The sequence below is a fragment of the Xenopus laevis genome, chromosome 7S (assembly GCF_017654675.1).
Source record: "Xenopus laevis strain J_2021 chromosome 7S, Xenopus_laevis_v10.1, whole genome shotgun sequence".
In the NCBI taxonomy this organism is placed as follows: domain Eukaryota; kingdom Metazoa; phylum Chordata; class Amphibia; order Anura; family Pipidae; genus Xenopus; species Xenopus laevis.
Window position 1 is genome coordinate 39,989,690 of NC_054384.1, and position 25,148 is coordinate 40,014,837.

Sequence of the window (25,148 nt, forward strand, 5' to 3'; positions counted from 1 at the left end):
CTTGCTATGTAATAAAACATGAACAAATAGTTTCGCCCTTTTTAATAGTTTCATAAATACACAAACTTGTTTTATAGACTAAATCGCATTGAATTAGCTTGCCAAAAAAAAATTAAATTAAATATTTATACTGTATATCATCTTACTGCCAATGTTCCTAAGAAGTCTAATTATTTATTAACCAAAATTAACCAAATAAGACTACACAATCACCTTGTTTGTTTGCACTTGGTGTATATATATATACTGTATATATATATATATAAATATTTCTGAAATTCAGCTGTTCGATAGAAGGTTAATTTGGAATTGGAAAGAATAGCCAAGTCTAATCATTTCATAGCTGCTCACTTTTGTTAGCAGACAAAGGTAAGTTATAAGATAAGAAATTCTCTTTGTGTTTCATTTTCAGTACTTGGTTTCAATGGATAACTTAATTATTTCATGCTTAGAATTGTATCATATGCTGGTGTCTAGCAAATGTCGCATCAAAGATTTTTATGCAACTTTCATACAATAAAACTGAAATTTCATACATATATTCCATATTGATTTTTGTCTCCCTCTTAAGGTGAGAAGTTTGCAGGATGTCCTTTCTGCATACTTTCGCTCTTTTTTGTGGTGTATCAATAATATCAATCAGTGCCCAATCAGTGAGCAAGGATCCTGAAAAACATGCATGCGCTCTCATTTCATGTGAATCCATGGGAAAAGAGGGACCTCCAGGCAAAAATGGATTGCCAGGAGCTAAAGGGGAGAAAGGAGAGCAAGGTATGTAGTACGATTAATGTAATTGCTTATATTAAAGCAGTGGTCCCCAACCAGTAGCTCATGAGCAACATGTTGCTCACCAACCCATTTGATGTTGCTCCCAGTGGCCTCAAAGCAGGTGCTTATTTTTGAATATCTGGCTTGGAGGCAAGTTTTAGTTGCATAAAAACCAGGTTTACTTCCAAGAAGAGCCTCCTGTAGGCTGCTGGTACATATAGAGGCTACCAAACAGCCAATCACAGCCCTTATTTGACATCCCCATTGAATTTTTCATGCTTGTGTTGCTCTCCAACACTTTTTACATTTAAATGTGGCTCACGAGTAAAAAAAGGTTGGGGACCCCTGTATTAAAGGAACAGTAACGTCAAAAAATAAAAGTGTTTTAAAGTAATGAAAATATAATGCAGTGTTGCCCTGCACTGGTAAAACTGCTGTGTTTGCTTAAGAAACACAACTATTGTTTATATAAATATGCAGCTGTGTAGCAATGGGGGCAGCCATTCAAAGGAGAAAAGGCTCAGGTTACACAGCAGATAGCATATAAGCTCTGTCTGTCTAATGGTATTATCTGTTATCCATTAGTTAACCTGTGCCATATAGCCGTTCTTCAATTTCCACCATTGCTCCACATCAGCTTGTTTATATGAACTATAGTAGTGTTTCTGAAGAAACAGATCAGTTTTACCAGTGCAGGACAACAGTACATGTTATTTTCATTACTTTAAAACACTTACATTTTTTGGTGTTATTGTTCCTTTAAATGTAGATATAGTTAAATACAGAACATGCATGTCTGCTTTTCCAATTAAAGGATATAACAATAGGGAAACAAACTCTGTTACTGCTAGTAGGTTCCATGAATACAAAGGGGCCTGACCAATTTCATTAGATATTTGCAAAACCGATGATCTTTCCACATTTATTGGGCTGTAAACAGAATTTGGTTGCATCACTACCTAAAGTCAAAACCAATATATTTTGGATAGTGTTCTCCATAAGTCACGCACACACAAATTTTGTTTCCAGTGCATACGATAAATATCGGTGTGCACAGACAATTCTTTGTGGAACTACATTAATTAATATTGATTAATGTCCACCGATCCTTCACAGAACAAGAACAAGGGGCTTATAAAAGATCATTTTTGAACACACTGTCATAGACAAAACACATTGATTTCATTAATTAGAATGTTTTTAAAGCGGCAAATACAGCATTTAGATTGATTATCTCAAAATATTCCTTCATTTCTAGGATTGCAAGGTCTAAGAGGTCCAGAGGGGCCACAAGGAACTCCTGGTCCAATGGGACCAAAAGGAGAACAGGGTCCACTAGGTCCAAAGGGCGACCAAGGAGAAAGTTCTGCTTCAGGTAATAAACATTTTATTATTAATGTCAGACTGAGAAAGTGCAGTTTTTTTATTACACCATCTGGTTAATAAGATCAGTGTAAGTAGAGCATTCTGTAATTGGACATGAAATAATTTTTTACATTAATATAATTATTCCCTTAACTTCAAGAATGTATGAAGGGCATGGCCATAGAGGTTGCACCATCAGGATCCCAGTGTCTTAGAGAGAAATAGAATACTAAAAAACAAATGGATGAACAGGGTTAAGGTGTTTAGTATTTTGTATTCAGTAGTACAATGTTTCTAGAGGCTCACCCTTTTCACAAGGAATTGTATGCAATAGCGTAATGAATGTGTTTCTGTCTAAAGTCTATTAATATCCACATACAGCTCATAACATTTTTTATATTTTTTATTAGCAATGGAAGCTGTTAAAATCCAAATATCCTCACTAGATGGACGGCTGAGTTCATTGCAGTCTAGACTTGAAGACTTGAGGAAAGGTAAGTATATTACAAAGTGTTCAGATAAATAAGTGTGCTATTCTAGCATATTGACAGTTGTCTAAATTTGTAATTTTATATAAACAATTCAAATATATAAGCTACATTAAAAAAATATATTAGACGGTGATATGCGTTTGAGATAGATATATATATATATATATATATATATATATATATATATATATATATATATAGATATATATATAATATATATATTTTTATCATATACATGTCACAAAAATAGTAATTACCTCCACCCTAATAGTGTGTATTCACATTTAGGCCTTAAAGAGCACTTTTTCCTTCTTTTTGAGAAGAAAATTTTGTCTGTACCCCTATGTTTGCAGGTTTTTTTTTAATTAATGTCGACAATAGACAGGAATTTATGAAAATACTGTGATAGTTTAATCATCAGTGATATATCATTGTATTTGCTGATGTTTGTAAGTATATATTTCACCTGTTTGGAGAAAACTGTACCAGCCCATGCAAAAACTAGAAACCTTCATTAACTGGTTCCTCATTTGTGTAGACAGAAGAAAAATAGTTTAGAATCTCAGCTTTTTTTTGTTCTCATCAACCAGGTGACCCCCCTCTGATATTAAGGGGCATATTTATCAAGGGTCGAATTTCGAATTTGAAGAAATTCGAAATTCTAATTCGAAAAGACTTACCGAAATTAAGTAAAATTTTTGTTTTGGCCGAATAGGTCAGTTTCCTATCGAATAGGTCTGTATTTGCCAGAATTTGAATTGTACGAATCGAAAGAATAGCACATTCGATCGAAATTCCCCCAAAAAAACTTAGATTTTTCAAAGTCCACCAATTGACCCAATAGAGGTTTTAGGAGGTCCCCCATAGGTGAAAACAGCTATTCGGCAGGTTTTAGATGGCAAATGGTCGAAGTTGAATTTTTAAGGAGACAGTACATGATAAATTTAGATATTTAAATTATAGATTTTTTTTCAAATTGTAATAGAATTTGGAGTATTCCCTAGTCGACGTACACAAAAATAGCTTGAAATTCAAATTTTTGGATTTCAAAAATTCACCTTGACCTTTGATAAATCTGCCCCTAAGGGTCCCATCCCTTCCTGCTTAATTTTTTTACTATCTACATATTTAAAAATTAATTTTGGATTCTTTTTACTGCATGCTGTAATACCCTTTTATATATCGATTTTAGCTTGCCTGATACTTGTACCTTATAAATGCTTCGGCTGTCCCAGCTAACTTGAAATCCTTAAAAGCTTGCACAGTTTTCTCTGAACAGGTAACAGTAGCCCTGGGGGAAAATGTAACTGTTTATTTCACCTAACATTTTGACACCACCCCAGTAACATAGGCTTTAAATAACCTTTGAAATACTTATGGTTTTTTGTGTGTCTCTCTCCATCTTACTTTTTTACAGTACAGTAAATATACTTTTTATATATGTGTGCTTTTGTATTTTTTCTTATAGCTTTTCTCTTTGCAAGCGGAACAAGTATTGGGGGCAAATTTTATGTGACAAATAGGCAGGAAGGAAATTATTTTCAAGGAAAATCTATCTGCAGCAAGGCTGGTGGTCAACTGCCTTCCCCAAAAAGTGCTGCTGAGAATGAAGCTCTCGCTGTATTAGCTGCACGCTACAATAAGCTATTTTTCTTAGGTATAAATGATTTACAATCAGAAGGCTTTTTTCTGTACCCAGATGGCAAAACACTTGTCTACACTAACTGGGAGGCACGTGAACCCAATAATGACCATGGTGTAGAAGACTGCGTTGAAATGTACACCAGTGGAAAATGGAATGACAAAAATTGTCAGGAAATCCGTCTTATTGTATGTGAATTTTCGTCCTAACTGATGAATACACTGCAAATGATAGTAATAAAATATATCTAGCCCTTGGTAGTACTTGGCATCTTAATGTTAAAAATATAAATTATCATATCTAGCATTTAAGAATACACAGATCTGTTGGAGGGCCCTATATGTAGCATTAAAGCTACTCAGTCTGAAGGAGCAGAAACAGCAGCTTACATCTGCTTGTGTATAAGCACCTCTACAATGATGCAGGGTACAAGAATTAGTGATATTATGTCGATTTTTTCTTGGCTGTATACCCCATTATTCATTGTTCACAAGTTCAATGAATTGAGACTGTGCTGAATGTGCTTTTTGCCAATTGTTTTAAACAGGGCAAACAGGGAAACTAGATTTCCTCCATATTTGGTTCTTGTAAATAGATTAATAGTCTAAATATAGTGATGAACGAATCTGTTTTTCCATCATTGAAAAAACTGGGGGGAAATTTGAGAAATGGTGAAAAATTTGCAAAATGGTTTTGTCACGCAACACAAAATACTATACTATGTTGCTGTTTAAGCAAAAAGTGCCATCTATAGATTATATTTTACTACTAGTTTACTAATTCAGGTACAGCTAATTATAAAACTGACCACCAACAAATAATAGTCCTTATACAGTATAGACAGTGGGTTGGCTCAGATACCTTTGGAAGGAGAGGGGAAGGATAAAATGACATATGTCATGCAAAGTGAAACGAGCCACGTGGTGAATTTTTAATGCAGTTTCATGAACATTTTGCCGGTGGTGAAACATAGAAGTTAATGTAATGTAATCTGTACATGATGACATTTTTTGCTCATCACTATCTGCATACAACCCCCTGCATAATGAACTTCTGTTTACATTCAGTACCTTCCAACATTTAAAAACCAGAGAAGGACCACCACATGACAGCAAATGTTGACGTTGCACAAATTTTAGTCACACTCCTAAATACTATGACATAAACAATTTTAAAAAACAAACTAAAAAACATAAAAAACCCAGAGAAACCCAGACCTGCCAGTTAGATAAATGCATAAATGGGCAGCTTGAAAGCAATACCTCATCTACACTTTCACAAGTAAAATAGCACAAATTTGTTCTTTCCCAGTGCTTCCATGCTGCTTTGTCTCACTCTTCCTTGCTGAAACTCCTGTAAAAAAGTCAAATGAGGTAATGTAATATTGGTTGCTAACGCAGAAATTGCTTGCAATCTGTGCGCAATGAGAATAAATGTTTGCAAAGTGAACAGTTTTGTCTTTGCCCCTCACACAACAGTAGTATACGAATGCTTATTTTATAGTGTGCAGTATATGTAATAAAAATTCTTAATTAAAAAGTTATGTTTGCTCCAAAAGTTTATGCCATCTTCAAGCAGGTTTTAAAGGTTCCCAATGCACAATTAAGGTTCACAATGCAATAACAGGCTAATGAAGAATACTACGTGCAATATGCAAATATGCAAATTTTATTTTTATTCTGCAAATTTTATTATATTTCCCCCCAATGATGGTTGTAAGTTCCACAATGGAACACATGCCCATTTATTTTCCTCTTTCTTTTAATTTCAGGGACATTTAAACGACATTTGGGGAGGTATGTGTTTAAATGTTATATTTTGTTTTATATGGGTTTTTTTTGTATGGCGCCAACTGAATTCTTTCTATGAATCTGTAACTGCGATGTTGGTGCCATAATTTGGCATGGTTTATGATGTAAGTAATGCTCTTTTTATTTGTATTTATTTTATATAGTGAGAAATATGCTGTATTTCAACCCCCCTGCACACACCCCGGCTCACACCCGACCCACTCGCACACACATCTCCCATGCTTGCACATGGCTTGGACCTTTGTGGCCTGCCCACAGATCCAGACCTGTGTATGACAAATCTAACAGGTGGCAAACACTTCTGGAAACAGAAGGCCTCTAACGGCAAACCAAGAAATCACGATCTAGCTGTTCGCAAAGGACAGTATACATTGGATTTTCGAAATACTGCTTGCCACTTAGCCCAGAACACATACTGTAAGAATGGCTCACAATCCACACTGTCCTGACTGCACCTGGAAGAAAGAAACACACAAAGCAGTCCATTCACCACCTTACAACCTATTGATAACCCTAGTGAAAATATAAAGGAACTCCACTTTCTCAAAACAAAATATATTAATATGTAGTGATGGGCGAATTTATTGGCCAGGCGCGAATTCGCGTCGAATTCGCGTGTTTCGCCGCCAGCGAATAAATTCGCGAAACGCCCGCGAAAATTCGCGGCAAAAAATTCGCCGGCATCAAAAAATTTTTTTTCTAAAAAACGGACGCCGGCGCCAAAAACGGAGCATTCATCGGACTAAAAAAGACAAAAAAGCCCGGAACACGGAGCATTCATCGGACTAAAATTTGCATAGAATTTGCGCGTTTCGCCGCCAGCGAATAAATTCGCGAAACGCCCGCGAAAATTCGCGGCAAAAAAAAAACTGGCGCCGGCGTTGGAAAAACGGGCGCCGGCGTCAAAAACAGGCGCCGGCGTAAAAAATGAGACGACGGCACCGTTTCGCAAATTTTTCGCCGTTTTGCGAATTTCGCGCGAAATTCGCGAATTTTTCGGCGAAGCGAAACGGCGCAAATTCGCCCATCACTATTAATATGTGGTTCCTAAAATGTCTACACTCCCAATGAGTTGGAAGTGTGGAAGAAGTGGGTTTCATACTCTTTTAATCTAAGCTACAACCTGGCCTAGATCATCATTATTATTCGTCCTGGTGTGTGTGTACACTCACACTCACCCTTAAAAAAAGACAAAAAAGCCCGGAACACGGAGCATTCATCGGACTTAATTTATATGCAAAGCTTTAATGGTGTAAGTCAGTTTCTTATTTGTTTTCTTTTGATGTTTCAGTCCTGAACAGAGGACCTTTATCAAGACATCACAAACAGTTCCCCAAAAAAACTGAAATAGTCATTAGTGAGTGAAAATTGGAAAATTGACACCACTGGTGTGAGGTATACAATGTAGATTACATCACCGTGTGTAGGTCGTTGAGTTGATAATCAAAGGGAGATTCGAGTTGGTAAAGTAACAATGTGTATATACAAAAGGAGAGCATTTAAAGTGCAGCAAAGTAGAATATCAAAGTGGTATGTAAAAATAATAAAATACATGGCCATGGAAAAGTAAAGGAAAACAGAGTAGAATGAAGTCAAATAAATATAGACAAGGAGAAATGAGAGGAGGAGTTGAGTGACCACCACATACAGAGCCATCAGCACCACCATAAGTTAGCAGAGTGGCAGCCTTTGTACCATCGCAGTGTCATGTGGATATCTGATATCCTGGAACCCAAATATTTGAATAGCCTCCTTAAAAGAGAAAAGCTACAAGGGCAAAGTGTGGCACTATATCTGGGCAGTAGGGGGCACAACAGAGCACAGGTTGCTCTGTATGACAGAGGTACCACAAATTGAGCACAGGTTGCATGACAGGAGATCTACAAACTGAGGACCATGGTACCAAAAGCCACAGCATAGGGAGAGCTGTAATGTCCATATTGAGTGGCATACTCAACAAAAAAACATTGGTTGTCATGGCAACCACTGTATACAAACATGTGAAACTGTGTTACGAGTAAGAAAAAAGCTAACACCAGTGTAACATTGAAAAAAAACACATATATAGAAACAGTTTGCAAATAACGTATTAAAAGTGTCTGAATGCATGTGCTACTTGCAACATTGTTTATAAACAATGTATCAAATCTTCAAGATCATAGTGCTTTTCTGGTTTAAATTGACCAAATATGTATATTTGGGTACTATCCCTTAAAAAAGCAGAAGTGCAATGGATCTATAGGCTAGACATATTAGCCCCTAAGGGACTAAATAGAGATATTGATTTGCACCTGTTTATATAAACTGGTAGAAGCAAATATTTTGTTGTTGTTTGTATTTTATAATTGGCATGTTTAATACTGTCATGTATGAGTGTATTAGCTTATTAAGGTAGTTGCAGTATCTCTTTATAATATAACACATTTATGCAGGTACTGTGGTTGCTGTAGGCAATGGTTAATACTGACAGCATAGGATGATTTATTTGTTCTCATGTATACGTAAATTTGTTGCGTCGCATCTCCATGATAACGGGATATATTACTTCCGCTTATGCTGTGAATGTAATTTAAAATGGCACATGGAGATGTGTCTTGCAAACGTTATGTATAACCGACACTTGGAGACATACCGAGGAGTCTCTCTGTAGAATATAATGTTATCTATTATCCACTATTAACCTGTTACATATAGCATTTTTTCAACTTCCACCATTGCTACACAGCAACCTGTTTATATGAACTATAGTAGTGTTTCCTGGCCACTCCATATTAGCATTACAACTGGGAGGCTCCTCCCATCCCATCCCATCCCCGCCCATAGACCAGAACATCCCTCCCCCTCTAAAACTTTAAAGGCACCCCTTGAGCCCACTTACTTCGTCTTTTTTTTTTCTGTCCTTGCTCTGCTATGACCTTAGGGATCTTCTCCTAGCTTGCTGACCATCCCCTGGGTAGTTGCAAGCTTCCCTAAGTAAATCCAGGTCAGGGTGCTTCTCCTTCCTCCCCTCCAAGCAAAGTCGGGGATTAGGCAGACGAGGGGTCATGCCTTATGGGTGGCTTTTTCAATCATGGGTCCCCGGTGTCTCCCTGAGCACAGCATGGAAGTGGCTTTGAAGTTGCTTGTGCCACAAAAGAAATCCATGGGTGATGCTTCTGCATCTAACGCCTGCCATCCTGTAAGGGAATGGGAGTACAGTTGTTTTTCCTTTCCCTGTGATTAGCGTGGTTCGTCCAATCGCAGTGGCCATCTTGGATTTTGTGCATGCACAATTTCGCCCCAGAAGCTGCGGCGGCCATTTTAGAATATTCGTCATGTGAGCAAAAGTTTGTGTCACTTCCACTCCCAGGGGTTTTTAAGGCCTCGAAATGGCAGCACTCATGTTGTCCACTTCTCCATGCAGGTTTAAGCTGATTTCCATCTCTTTCATCGGGATATGTAGGTGGCTGAGGGGGTGTGCTGTTTTTTCAGTATGTCCATCCTGTCAGAATGTAGAGAGGAATAAAAATATTTTTTGTTTTTTCCAAACTTTCTTGTTTTCCAGGTTGTTTGTATGGATTCTTTAGCCTCAGGTGCCTCTGCCCTCCAAGCTAGGTAGGTCCCTACTTCTTCCTTTTCTTTTTCTTATTCCCTCTCTTTCTCTCTTTTGTTTATAGGGTTTTTTCTTTCTTTCTAGCTTGCCAGAAGATGGATCTTCTAAAAAGCGCAAACTAAAAGGTCCTCTTACGGGTCCACCAGAATGTATGGGTTGCTTCAAACCTCCTCAAACAGGCAAGAAGTTTTGCAGATCCTGCTGGAGAGATTTCTGCAGTTCTGCTTGTGGCCCTTCTACTTTAGGCCCAAGAGATTTGGAAGATAATCCTTGTCTGGGTAGAGAGGAAGACTCCACTGAAGAAGAAGCCTTGTCTATGGAATAACTTGCTGATATCTTTTTCGACTCTGAGGAGGAAGCAGAAAGTCCAAAGGATACGTTTGATATCTCCTTAGTCACCCCACTTATCAAGGCTGTCAGACAGACTTACATCTAGCCAAAAAGACAACACTTCCCATTGACAATAGTTTTGCCCTATGGATAATTAGCGGCCCGACAAGCTCTGTGGCTCAGACCATGGGCAGCGGATGTCTCATCTAAAATGAGCCTCTGCACACTACCATTCGAGGGCTTGTGCCTATTTGGATCCAAATTGGATGATGTCATAGCCAACCATATGGGGGGAAAAAGTCTATTTTTGCCCCAAGAGAAGAAAAAACAGAGAATCCCTCACTTTAAAGCTTCCATTTTCAAGGGTCAGGAAAACCCAGGACCAGGCAGCAGTTGTCTAGGTCTAGGAAGAAGAGAAGACTACAGACCTTTTTCCTGGAGGAAGGGACATGTCTCCTTTTCCAGAGGGGACAAGTCAAAACCTTTCCAGCCAAACAAAAAGCAATCCTTACTATCCGTCTACCAAGGGGAAGGTAGGGGGCAGGTTGGCAGACTTCCTAACATCACAGAGGTCTACCATTTCAGACCAGTGGGTTCTAGACATTTTAACGAGAGGATACCATCTGGAATTCATCTCAGTGCCAACCGACCATCTTTTTCTAATCTCTCCTTACCCCAGCAAAGGGGAAAAGGGATGCCCTGGATCATCATTTGCAATGGCTGATAAAAGAAGAAGTGTTGTCTCCAGTTCCAGCGGAGGAGCGGAAAAAATGGATTTATTCAATTCTCTGCTTAGTGAAAAAATCATCCGGGGATGGAGGCCTATACTAGACCTAAAGCTAGTCAACAGACACTTGAAAGTGCAAAATTCAAGATAGTCCATTTTATCAATCATTGCGGCAGTGCTCCCAGAAGACTGGCTTTTTTCAATCAATGCCAAACATCCCAGTAGCACCTTCACACCAGCGTTTCCTTTGCTTCAGCATAGCAGGGAGACACTTCCAATTTTGGTGTCTGTCCTTCGGCCTTTCCACTGCCCGAGAGTTTTTTCAAAGGTAGTAGTTACCCTGATAGCGGCTCTCAGACTAGAGGGAGTCTCCATCTGGCATTACCTAGACGAAATTCTTCTGTCAGCAAGGAAAAGAAAGACACTACTGGCACACTGCACCGAGTCCTCAGTTTCCTGGAATCCCACCGCTGGCTATTGAATTGAAAAAAGAGTAATTTGTCTCCATCCCAGCCCTTAGTCTATCTAGGGGCTTGGTTCAACACCCAGAAGGACTCAGTCTCACTTCCTCTCCAGAAGGTCTGGGCCCTTCTCAACTTAGCTTCAAGCTTCCAATTAAAGTATTGGGCCACAGCCAGAGATGTGATGTCCCTACTGGGCTTCATGGCAGTGACTATTCCAGTAACAAAGTGGGCAAGGTGGCACATGAGGCCATCTCAACATCTGTTCCTGGACCAATGGAACAGAGAAGAGAAGGATTGGACCAGAGGATTCGTCTCTCTCAGTCCTTCAAGAATTCTCTCCTATGGTGGATATCAGAGAAGAACCTTATGAGAGGATATTGCCTTTCCCAACCGCAGTGGAAGGTCCTAGTCTCGGATGCCTCTAGTCTGAGCTGGGGAGCCAGAGTGGGAATGGAATGGGTCCAGTGAAAATGGGCTACTTGTCAGACCAATGTGCCTTCAAACATTTTGGAGATAAGGGAAGCAAGGTTATCCCTGTTTGCATTTGCAGATGTTCTTAGAGGATCCCTAGTGAAGCTCCTTTACAGATAACACCAGTGCTGTAGCATACATCAGGAGGCAGGGGGGAACAAAGAGCAAGTCGTTGCTTCTAGATGCCCAGCCCATCATCCAGTGGGCAGAGAGAAAAACCTAACCTTGCTGACAGCGGAACATCTTCCAGGGATACAAAATCTGGAGGCAGACTTCCTAAGCCGAAACTGTATCTCAAGCCACGAGTGGTCATTGAACCAGGAGGTATTTCAGGCACTGGTGATGAGATGGGGTCTTCCAGAGATCGACCTTCTAGCCTCTTACCTCAATACAAAGCTCCCAGTATTCTTCTCAAGAAAACCTTGCCTATCAGCAATGGGGTCAGATGCACGACTGCAAACTTGGTCCTTCAGGCTAGCCTATGCCTTTCCACCGTTCCCTATCATCCAGAAGGTTCTTCTGAAACTCATCCAGGACAAGAGCAAATTGATCTTGATCTCCCCAAACTGGGCACGCAGGCCGTGGTATCGTTTGGTTCTCAAACTTTCCATTCTTCCTCCGTGGCCTCTCCCCAGGATGAGGGATCTGTTGAGTCAGGGGTTTCTTCTTCATCCAAACCCAGCAGTTCTGTCTCTACAGGCTTGGAGATTGAGTGCAGAAAACTGGAAAACTTAGGTTTGCCTAAGAAAGTGATAGATACCCTACTTAGAGCAAGAAAACGTTCCACCTCTTCTACCTACTACAGAGTTTGGGAAAGGTTCCAGACTGGTGCTCTCCAAATGGCTCCAGCTTTGAGGAAGCCATCCTTCCGCAGATTTTAGGTTCCTTCAGTCGGGCCTAGATAATGGTCTACAGTATAGAACACTAGGGGGCAACTTTACTAAAGGGCGAAGTGGCTAACGCTAGTGAAAATTTGCCAGCATGACATCATTTTGCCACTTTGCGGATTTACTAACTACTATTCGTTAGCAAAGTGGGCCTACTCTAGCACTACTTCGCACCCTTACATCAAGTGAAGTCGCGCTATGGTGAAGGGACGTAACTATGCTAATTCACTAACTTTTACTGAGCGTTACCTCTTGCGCCAGACTTGCCTTCGCCACCTCAGACCAGGAGAAGTGCAATAGAGTAGATAGGACTTGCTTCAAAAAAAAAGTTGAAATCGTAAATTTTTTGGGGTACCCTCCTTCCCCCCTACATTTCCTAACATATGGCACCTAAACTATACAGTGGGCACATGTATAGGGCAAAATAACAACTCTATTTTATTTTATGAAGCTTTCCCAGGCTTGTGTAGTGTAATGTATTTGCTGTTACATATATGTCCATTGTACTTTAACTTGGCGCCGTATGCAAATTAGGCATCACTAGCGTAACTTCGCTTGACGAATTAACGCTAGTGCAACTTCGCTACCTTTTGCCTTCCTGTGCGCAACTTCGGATTTTATTGAATTTGAGCAGCGCTGAGGAAACTTCGCCTGGCAAAGTGCGGCGAAACCATCGCTAGCGCATTTTCGGAGCTTAGTGAATTTGCCCCTTAAGGTCCACGTCTCTGCCCTATCAGCACTTTCAGGAAATTCTTGGTCCATGGACTACACGGTGAAGAGATTCCTTAGAGCAGCTCTCAAGGGGGCAAATTCCCTAACCTCCGAAAATTCGCCATCGACGGCTTCACTCACAGTGCAACACTACGCCAGGCGTAGATTCGCCAGGACAACGCTAATTCTCTAAAATCCAAAGTTGCGTCCAGGGAGCCAAACACTGGTGAAGTTGCGCTAGCGTTACTGCGCCAAGCGAATTGAATTTGCGCTCAAGGGGTGCTTTTAAAGTTTTTGAGGGGGAGGGATATTCTGGTTTATGGACGGCGATGGGAGGAGCCCCCGGCTGTAATGCTGATATGGAGAGTGGCCAAGAAAAGAAAGAATTCTCCTATTTCTGAAGCAAACCGATTCTTTTTACAAGTGCAGGGCAACAGTACATGATATTTTCATTACTTTAAAATGCTTTAATTTTTGGGTGTTACTGTTCCTTTAACACCAAATGGACTGAATATAGATTATGATCTATATGTATATTTGTGAGTAGGTTCCTCTGTTTTCTACTGATACAACTTTTCCTGTTTTCTGTTTGCTCTTAGTGGCAACATGATCTGATATATTGTAAGAGAAGCATATGTAGAGAATTTTTCCCTTAGATTACTGTCATATGTGTGATCAACAAATGTCAGTTTTGCAATGGGAAAAATAAAATCTTTTATTTACTATTGTTAAGCTTAAATAAAAGCTGGCTTACAAAGTCCCTGGAGTCAATGGACAAAAGTGGGGAGTCATCCATTCCAGTAGACCACTCCGGCTGAATTGGGTTCCTAGACAGGTAGCTGCATGATTAGGCTGCCATTGCACAGGGGAAGGCTCCCTAAAGAAGCTGGGTTTTTACAAAGAAAAAGAGAACCTTGAGGAAAGCAGCAGCTGTGTGTTCCAACTGCCTTGTAAGGCTGGAAAACTTTGCATTTTGCTTTGTAAGGGATTGGGCCACATGGCCCTTGTACTGGGTTAGTAAGGAAAAACCGATATATATATTTCTATATATACATATATACATTTCTACATTTCACTTAAAATGGTTAGGGAAATAATTCCTGGCTGGGGATTTTTTTTACTTTTTTTTATTTTTAATGAATTAAGATATAATATATATATAATTGTATTTATTTATTATTTATTTATTTTTATTTCAGTCACTTTTGACTAACTGTAAAGTGTCCATGTTACAAAAAATCCTGCCCCACCCCCTAGCCGGCACAAGACAGAGGAAGGGATTAAAAGGACTGAAAATTATTAGGCATATATTTGCTAATCTTTAACAACAATAGTAACAAAATGTCTTCTGATATTTGAGCAGGTGTAAAAAATCTATTTCATTTGCTTAATACATTTGATAAAGTGTTTTGTGCTTAAACAAACAATTCTATGAAACACTTTTACAGTATCCTTGCCTAATGAAATACTGAAGGTTAATAAAAAATAATAAAAGCTATATCCACATGGGATGGTATCAGAATTTACAATGCCCAATAAACAGCAGCCTTTATCCAGTAGTAGTTGTCAACATTGCATAACCAAGAGACAAAATGGTTCATTTACATCCGCATGTGCAATGAGCAAAGTGCAATTTCAAGCACAATTGCCATGTTTTCCCACAATGCAGGGTTTTCCCCCAGAACTGTATTATCATTGCTGTTGCAAGGGGTGTTGTGCCTGATGCAAATGCACATTTTGGAGTGAAGTGGATGCAATTAATTGCATCCACTTCACTTCTTCTGAGAAGAGGACTATAATGTGTGAATGTAACAGAGATCTTAGATTGTGAAGCTTCACTTGGACAGAAAATGATGTATAAAGTGTGTAGTGCACTGTAGAATATATTGGCACAATCTCATTGAAGGATAATTCTGACCAGCAACAGTCCTCAATTTTCTATAGAGAGAACACCTGCCCTTGCACACCCTGGATACCAAAAGAGTAAAGAAAGAGGGGCCTTGACCAGGTTAGATAAGTTGGGAGAACAGGGTTAAAGATGGGTGTATGAGTGGGGGTGTGTGAGTGACTAGGGAAATAGTTTAAGAAGGGGCAACAGGAAGTTTGGTTTGGTAGCATAAGGAGGAAATATCTGGGGGCTGGCCAGTTCACTCATCATATTCACAGTTTTTTGTTGACAAACATTACTGAGGTGCTGGTTACCGTATTGCACCGTTTGAAACTAAACAGTGGCCTTTCACATCCATCCTGAACATTGTGGTCTGAAGGGTAGAGAACGGAGGCCAGTTGGTTTAACTGCTAAGGGATGGCCAGATGCTTTAACGCAGGTATCCCCAACCTTTAGAATCCTTGAGCAACATTAAGAAGAAAAAGGAGTTGGGGAGCAACACAAGCATGAAAAATGTTCTTGGGGTGCCAAATAAGTGCTGTGATTGGCCATTTGGTAGCCCATATGTGGATTATCAACCTACATTGAGACTCTGTTTGGCAGTGCACCTGGTTTTTATACAACCAAAACTTGCCTCCAAGCTTGGAATTCAAAAATAAGCTCCTGCTTTGATGCCACTGGGAGCAACATCCAAGGGGTTGGAGAGCAACATGTTATGTCATGAGCTACTGGTTGGGGATCACTGCTTTAACGCAACCCTGGTAAATCACTTTTTGCCCCTGATCTGTGAGGAACAACGTTTGTACAATGGTTCCACAGGTAGTAGCTAAAGAACTACCATATCGAAAGTGTACTGCCTTTTTTTTGTTTGCAGAACTGAAACAAAACTGTCCTTCGTTCTCTATCTCTGCAAATATGTCTAGATCACTCTTTTCTAGCACAAGATAATATTGTCTGTGATGCTGTAAGAAGTATGCAAATATGATCATGGAGGTTGCAAATCATATAACTTAATTAATTAATTATTGATATAAAAGGATTATTGTACACTGTAAATAATTAGCAATACACAATGGGGCATATGTACTTATGATTATAATTTTATGATGTGTTCTAGCATTCTAGCAAGTAAGGGTCATTAATCACGCAACAGGCTGAAAAGTTGCAAGCTGCCATGTTGTTCTCATTTTGCACCCTGCCCCATGTGTGACCACCAGAAAGTGCAAGTCCCTAAGTTCCTAAAATGACCTGGGCATCTCCTATGAATTGTGCAGCACTGTATTCATGAGAGTGGGCAAAAGCATGTAAATAAGGACAATCTTGCTCTTTAATCTAGCAAAAGGTGTAGAGCACATATATGCCCTGGATGCAAGGACTTCTCTAATGATCAGTAAGGGATATGAAACTTTCATCCATTGCATTAATAAATTAAACCTCTAATGTATACAGTAGCTGATATGCAGATGTGGCAAGTTGTATCCATGCTGCACAAAGCAATTTGGGGACACTGATGGGCATATTTATTATGCTGTGTAAAACAAAATTCGCTGAAATTGTATAAAAAGCTGTGTAAAATAAATGGTGCTGGTGTGTGTAATTTTATTTCAGATTGTAACTAAATTCCTGCCAATGTGTGGTGAATTTTATCACCTTTTTTTAACACTGCATAATAGATCTGACCCAGTGTGTCGTCTTATGTTTTTGAGGTTCATTAACTCTTTGCCTGCCAAGCTGTCATGTCCTTCTTGCGACACAATCCTCAGAGGGCTGACCTTCAAGCAGCAATACATAATGGGGCACTTTCTGCTGTGTAACACTCTGCTCCAGGAATGGTAAGTGGCCTCAGGGCCAGGCCAGGCCAAGCCGACAGGGCACCCTAGGCAACGCAAGTGGCCAGCCCACTCCCCCAATTGCACGCGCACAAACACAACTGTTTGCATGCCCGTGCCCTTGCAGCCGAAAGTGAGAGGCAGAGGATGGTAAGGGAGACTGAAAGAGGGCAGGGGAAAGTAAGGGGAACGGAAAGCAAGGAGAGGGGGGAGAGCGAGGTGAGGGGAAGGGGAGAGGAGAGTGAGGGGAGAGGGACAATGAGGGGAGAGCGAGGGCAGGGGGACAGCAAGGGGAGGGGAGGGGGAGGGGAGAGCGAGGGGAGACTGAACGAGAGAAGGGGAGGGAGGTTAAGAGCCAAAGGGCAGCAAACCAGAACTAGAGGTAAACAAAAGACTCTTTTACAGGTACCTGCCAAGCGCCTCCCTGTTGTTGCGCCCTAGGCAGGTGCCTCTTCTGCATATACCCTTAGTTCTTTAGTAAAGATTCCTTTTTCTTTTCTTTTTTTTAATCTATACACATATACCCACTTACACAATGTCACACAGCTTTTAGAAGTGTAAACATATGCATACACATAAAACTCGCAAAGAGGTTTTTTTTTTTACTTATTCATTTTACCATTTTGTGTTTTGTTTTACCCGTAAAAACTGTTTATTTTGACAGCGTAACTATTGAATCATCTATGTTGGCCACTTATTAAGCTGTCAGATAATGTTATTTCATCGATTTGCACAATTTTATCGCAATTGCAATTTTGCAATTTGCAATTTTATCCCAGCATTATTGTTCCATATATATTTTTTGCATAGCTTTGCTGTTTGTTACTTCAGTATAGAAATGTGTATTTTTCCCTTGTTGAATTTGGCAGAGTATGTAATTTCTAAAAATATATGATTTTCTGGGGGTCTTTGTACATTTGGCGTGTTGCTGCACATAATACACAGTCTAGGGGTTCTATTTGCATAAACTGAGTTGGCAGGTGAGAAAATTCATATGCACGTTTTTAGTGATGGGCGAATTTGTCCCATTTCGCTTCACCACCAAATTTGCAAATTTCCAATGAAATTTGCAAATCAGGCGAAAAATTTGCAAAACGTGAATTTTGTCGCTGGCAACAATTAGCAGGTGTCAAAATTGACGCCGGCGACAACTTACATGACAGTGACACTGGACGCCCATTAAAATCAATGGGCATCCGTTAGTCACCAGCGTCTAAAGTGACGCCAGTGTTGGAAAACGTCGCCAGTGTCAATAAAACTTTGATGCCGGCGTCAGAACCATTGCCGGCGACAAAGTTTTACTGACGCCGGCAAATTATTCACAAATTTTTATTCACCAATGGCGAAACACGGAAATTCACCTCAAATTCGTCCATCACTACACATTTTTCATTTGGGGTCAGTACATAACCACATACAGATGAAACCACTTGGATTTGTGAGTTAAATGCGTCATGACTCGGGATAAACTGAAGTAACTGTGTTATCTAAGGTCATCTAACCTTTTCATTAGCATACCAAAGCACCATTGTTCACAATGGTGAACGCTTTAATTAGATAGGATGCTATGATGCAATTTTCTGTGTTAAATGTGATAAGTGGGTTAAATGTGTTTAGATATTCTGTGTTAAACACACCAAGTGGCTTTATTGGAAACTCCATGCATATTGGGCATCAAACTGTTCAGTAGACCTCTGGTGTTCATATTTAGGGTGATTTGCCTTTGCATATGAAAAAATTGAGCGAGATAAATGTGGCCAATTGCAACATTTTGAAAATTTCATAAAAATCTACAACTTTAGGAAAAGTTGCGATTTGGTACTTTGGAGTAAAAAGACATATTTACCCATTTTGAATGTATGCTTTCCAAAATATATAGTTTTCAGGGGTTGCTGTACTTTTTGGAGCTTTTAACACATTTAAAAGCTCCAACACACATTGGGCATCATGATTTTCATTGGACCCCTGGCCTTCAAACTTAGGGTGGTTTATCTTGGTATCTAATGTGGGAGATAAAATGCTGCAAATTGGAAGATTAGAGGTTTATTTTTAGAAATGTCATACAAAGTGCCAAAGCTTTGCGTTTTTGCACATTGTAGTAGAAAAACATGGTTACCCATTTCAGATTTGGAGGATTGTGTACTTTCCAAAAATATATGGCTTTTTTGGGGTTAGAGTGATTTTTTTGCACCTTTACATAAGCAAATTTTTTTGTACCTTTACCCCTCATAAAATGCAGTAAATGTGCTGATTTTGCAGTATCTGGAATGACAGAAATTATATATCATATGGGGTGTCTTCATTTTGGGGGCCCAAGAGGCTACTTACTTAACCCTATGCACATTGGGCATCAAGCTCTTCAATGGACCCCTTGCCTTCATATTTAGGGTGATATATAATATGTGGGAGATAAAATGCTTGAAAGTGGAAGCTTTGTGGTTTTCAGAAATGTCATCAAAACTGACAAATTTAGCAAAGCTTTGCTGCTTGGTGCTCTGGAGTACAATGACATATTTACACTTTTTGGATTCAGGGGAATTTTTATTTTCCAAAAATATATGAATTTATTGGTTATGTGTATGCAGTATGTGTTGACTCCTCATAAAATGTGGTAAATGTGTTGATTTTGCAGCAGCTGGAACAACAGAAATTATATATCATATGGGGTGTCTTTGTTTTGGGGCCCCTAGAAGCCACATACTTAGTTACACCTATGCATTCAATTCAGCATAAGTTCAGCAAACCACTGTTCTTCACATTTAGTGTAATTTATCATTGTACCTAATCAGTGTCAGACTGGGACACCAGGGGCCCACCCAAAAACCTTAGACCAGGGGCCCACTCTTAGTGCTATTATTCTTCCTCTCCTCACTCAACCTCTATTTCCCTAGTCTCTTTTCTTTACATACTATGATCTATATAGCCTCTTTTTTCATAAAAAAAGGAAATGACCATGAAATAGGCCAAATGTTTAGCAGCACAAGGGCCTACTGTACACTGTACCTAATGTTATGTGAGAGATACAATTCTATAAATGTAAGCTTTGAGGTGATTTTTCAAAAATGTCAGAAAATGTTATAAAACCCTGTAAATTTAGGAAGTGTTTTGACTAAGTAGTTTGGAGTAGGAAGACTGATTTACTTATTTTGGATTTGTCAGAATCAGTTTTTAGCAAACATGTATGGTTTGCTAGGGTAAACCTACTGAAGTTTTGTCCTTGATATCTGAAGTATTGTGGAGTGTTGCTTTGCAAAGGTGGTACTGCATGGGGTTTTTGAAAATCTCCATAAAACTATACAATAAGTTGTATTGTCATGCATTGCATAAAATAATATTGTGTTTCTCTTATATGTGGAAAAATATGGGTTTTTTTGTTTTTTTTTTAATTTGTCCTGAATAAAAAACAATATATTGTTTAGCTGAGTAGTTCCTTCCACGAATGGCCCCAAAACTGATAGAGCACAAATGTTCAAAAACTGTCCAAACTGACTGGCAGTGGAAGGGTTGAATAAACTCCCAAGGATTAAAGTTTTATGGACTAGAACAAGTATTTTATAATTTTAAAGCAGCAAGAGATTTTTAGGTCTGAGAAAAAGAGAACATTTTTGAAGCCCATCAGTGGAGTAAATAAGAGTTAAAGGGCCAAACAACAAAATAATTTTAGTACCCCCTAAAGTTCCAGTGCTGTCTAACTGGCGGATGTGGCCCATTTAACCCCCTATGTGTTGCCTCCCACATGAAAGCCTTGTGTAAGATTTAAAAGGTACGGCAGAGAGGGTACCTATAAAGAGGCAAAATTATGTTTTCATCCCTTGAGTTCATGTCCTTTTTTATGTAAGACAGTACTGTATTTGCTTTTGTGGCCACAGAATGACACTGCCCGGAATTAGACTGCTTCTTATCTACAAAAAGATTCTTCTCCAAGGTGGAACTAGGGGTAGGCACATTCCTCGGGCGCCATGCAAAAATGTGTGAAATGCATGGTCAATGAGCGATATGCGGATGGACTCCGCTTTATGTCAAGGATAATTAGCAGCACCTGCAGTGTGATTCGGGACCCACTTGTCCCTGGATATACAATAAAGTTAAATAATAGGTTGCGGTGCACTTTTCTAAATCGGTGCGTGCCTGTGAAAAGAAAGATATCCTAATAGTGTGATAACGTCTTAGATATTTCCTTTTATCTACGTGGTTCTACTCACATTCTGTGGCAATTGTTAGCGTTCATAATCCTTAGGTAGGGGCTCAGGTCTCTTTTACCGTGTTTGTGCCTAAATTAAGCAGAAAGTGCAAATAGTGAAGTACCGTTGAGTTCTTTTAAATGGCCCACACTGGGCTTGTACAAAATATGCCACTTTTGAAACGCAGGGTAGCGATCGTATGATCGGTAACGTGATGTCAGCCTGATTTCTTCGGCTTGTGGTGCTGGCTGTGCTTTTTTCCCAGATGCAGTGTGGTCCTCGTGGACCTCGTGAGCGGTTCCGGTCTTGGCTGTTTGTAGTAAATTGCAACATCTCGAACTCAGCGAAACTGTGTTGGAATATAGTTTCGTGGGAGTAGTACTTCGGGATCGTTTGTCACATATGAGGATTCATTCATTGAAGTTAAAGTGAAATTATTAACTCCAATGAATGAATCCTCATATGTGACAAACGATCCTGAAGTACTACTCCCACAAAAGTGTATTCCAACACAGTTTCACTGAGTTTGAGAATCTGAAGGATGGTTATGAGGTCACAAAGAGAAAGAGTGCAAAGAGAGAAGATAACCTAAGGCAGTCCCTTGGGGCATACCAACATATAGATCAACAGAGATCCTTTTAGAAATCATTACAGTAAAGGTGTGCCTAAAGAGATGGCAAGGGTACCAATATTAGAATGAATTGTGTCCCAGATTATTGGCACTGCTGATGCTCAGTGCAGATCAAGATATGTTTGGTGTTCAGGGAAATCTGTAAATGGTTAAAGACAATTCTGTCTAGGAGCTTGAAGGAGAAGGGCAACCGTGATATTGGTCTGTAGTTATTAAAGGGGTTGTTCACCTTCCAAATACTTTTTTTCAGTTCAGTTGCTTTCAAATAGTTAACCAGAAATGAAAACTTTTTTCAATTACTTTCCATTTTTAATATTTTATCATTTTGTCAAAAATCTGTCTAAAGTTTAATGTTCCTTTTCTCACTTTATTTGAAAAATATATTAGACTAAACTCCGAAATTCTAATGGCATTAATTTACCAATAATTATTCTAGATAAAATTGGTGCATCAAAAGAAAATCAAGCATTAATTCAAATTGTGCAACTTTTTTTTAATTGTCGCTCTGAAAACTCGAATTTATCAAGTTATCGCCTGAAGAACTTGAATTTATCATATTATGAAATGTAAACCACTGCAAACAGCCTGAAACTATTCAGAATCCTGAAAGTAAAAAACATGTTCCAATTCTTAAAGGGTGTAGAAGATGGCTAGAGGAGTTTTTAAACTAGGTGTGCGGGGGGAGGGTTCAGTAAAAAATTCCGTGGAAGACAGGTTAGATGGGGTAGTGGGCTAAGGAAGGGAAAATGGGGGAGGAGATTCAGTTGAGGCTACTGTTAAGGATAGGGAGGACCACACATCATAAGTTCAAAATGGTACCAGTATTAAATGTATGTTTGCAAATGCAAGAAGTCTGACTGGTAAAATGGGAGAGCTGGAGCTGAAGGGAAAATATGGCTGAATGAGTCGCATGACTGGGCAGTTAACATAAGTGTCTATACTTTGTTTCAGAGAGACAAAGGCAATAGAAAAGGAGGAGGGGTATGTCTGTTTGTTAGGCAGGATTTAAAAGCTGAGGAGGTGATGTTAGAAATTGAAGGGGCAGAAGTCTTATGGGTGGAGTTTTTCACCAATTGTAAAGAATCCAGTAAATTAAATGTAGGGGTATGCTATAGACCCCCTAATGTAAGTGAGGCAAAACTTTGGGGAAGGTAATGATAATGGGGGATTTTAATTACCCAGATAGTGACTGGAGCAACAGTACTGCCAGGTCAGTTAATGGGAACAAGTTTATAAATTGTTGCATGACAATTTTATGGCACAGGTTTTGAGGAGCCGACCAGAAAAAATGCCCTATAATGACCCAGGACATATAGCCAATATGCAAGTAATTGAACCCCTGGGTAATAGTGGCCATAATGTGATCTCATTTAATTTCTGGTGCAAAAAACAAATAAACACTGGGGCAACAAAAAACATGTCTTTCAGAAAATCAAATTTAGTGCCTTGAGGGCTGCCCTACAGAGCATAGATTGGGGCATTATATTTTGATGCTAAAAACACGGAAATGGTTGTCATTAGTGATGGGCGAATTTGTCCCATTTTGCTTCATGAATTTCCCATGAAATTCGTAAAATGGCAAAAAATGTGCGAAACGCATTAAAGTCAATGGGTGTCAAAATTAATTTGACCTGCATCAATTTAGACGCTGCAGCGATTGTTATACACGTGCCTATTTTGGCCAAATGCATTAGTCAATGGGTGTCTGAATAACTTTGACGTGCGACAATGTTTATGCTTGCGACTATTCTGACAAATTATTTTGGCGCTGCACATTTTTTGCTGGCGAATTTTAGCAGCAGTTTCACAAATTTATTCGCCCAGTGGCGAAACATAGAAATTCGCTGCAAATTAGGGCCAGGCGAATTTATTCATCCATCACTGTTTTTAAAATTATATCAAATCGTTACTGTTCTTAATTTATTTTCTTAAGGAGTAAATGTAGAAGCACTAACAGTCACTCTATGTGGCTTAATATAGAAGTAAAGAAGTTAATAGAAAAGAAGAGAAAGGCATTTAAAAACTACAAGTCTGTTGGGACAGAAGCTGCATTTAATGAATATAAACACTATAATAAATGTTGTAAAACACCATCTGTGGTGGTCAAATTATTTGAAGGCTTGCTCAGGGATCACTTTCAAAATTTTGTCCTAGTGAATGGCATTATGAGCAGCCTGGTTTTATGAAGGATAGGTCATGTGAGACAAATTTGCTTTTTATGATGAGGTAAGTAAGATGCTGGGCAGTGGGGGAGCAGTAGATGCGATCTATTTGGATTTTGCCAAAGCATTTGATACTGTGCCCCACAAACTACTGCTTTCTTAACGAAGGTCTGTTGGACTTCATGAAGTCATTTGCACATGGATAGGAAACTGGCTACAGGATCGGGTACAAAGGGTGCTAGTTAATAGTACATTCTCTACTTGGAGAAAGGTTCTTAGTGGGATCCCTCCTCAGGGCTCGGTATTGGGTCCACTGTTATTTAACTTGTTCATTAATGACTTAGGGGAGGGTATTGTAAGTAATGTATAAGTGTTTGCAGATGACACAAAACTATCCAGCCCAATTAATTCCATCCAGGATGCAGCATCCTTGCAACAGGATCTTGACAAACTGGCGAATTCATTCGCCATCACTATTTTTCATTTAAAATTATATCAAATCATAACTTTTCTCAATTTGTTTCCTTAAGGAGTAAATGTAGAAGCACTAAAAATCACCCAATGTGGCTTAATATAGAAGTAAAGCAGTTAATAGAATAGAAGAGAAAGGCATTTAAAAACTACAAGTCTGTTGAGAAAGAAGCTGTATTTAATGACTATAATAAATGTTGTAAAACAGCAATCAGGAAGGCAAAGACTAACCCCAAAAAGTTTTTTAAGTATATTAATAGTAAAAAGATGTGGGCTGAGAGTGTTGATACTTTAAATAATGGTACCAGTATAGTTGTAACAGATACAAAAAAGGCAAATGTGATAAATCAGTTCTTTTCTCAGTGTATACAGTAGAGGAGTCAGAGTTCTCAGGCTCACTTCATAGCTGCTCTGTTGGCTCAGCTCAATCTTTTAATTAAATCTAGTCAGTGGCTGACTCAGGATATGATGCATAAAGCTTTAATTAAAATAATGTAAACAAGGCACCGGAGCCAGAATAGGAGACAACAAAAAAACAAAACAAAACAAAAGTTACAAGAGAACAAGGAAGCATTTAGATTAGGTATCACTCTCATGAAAGAAAGTGAGCATTCCAAAGAAATCCCTGCCCTACTCTGCTGACGATCATGGACTAGTATTATAGGCAGTTGAAGGAATATCCAGATCACCTTTAACTGCAAATATATGGTACAAGATCACTGTAAAG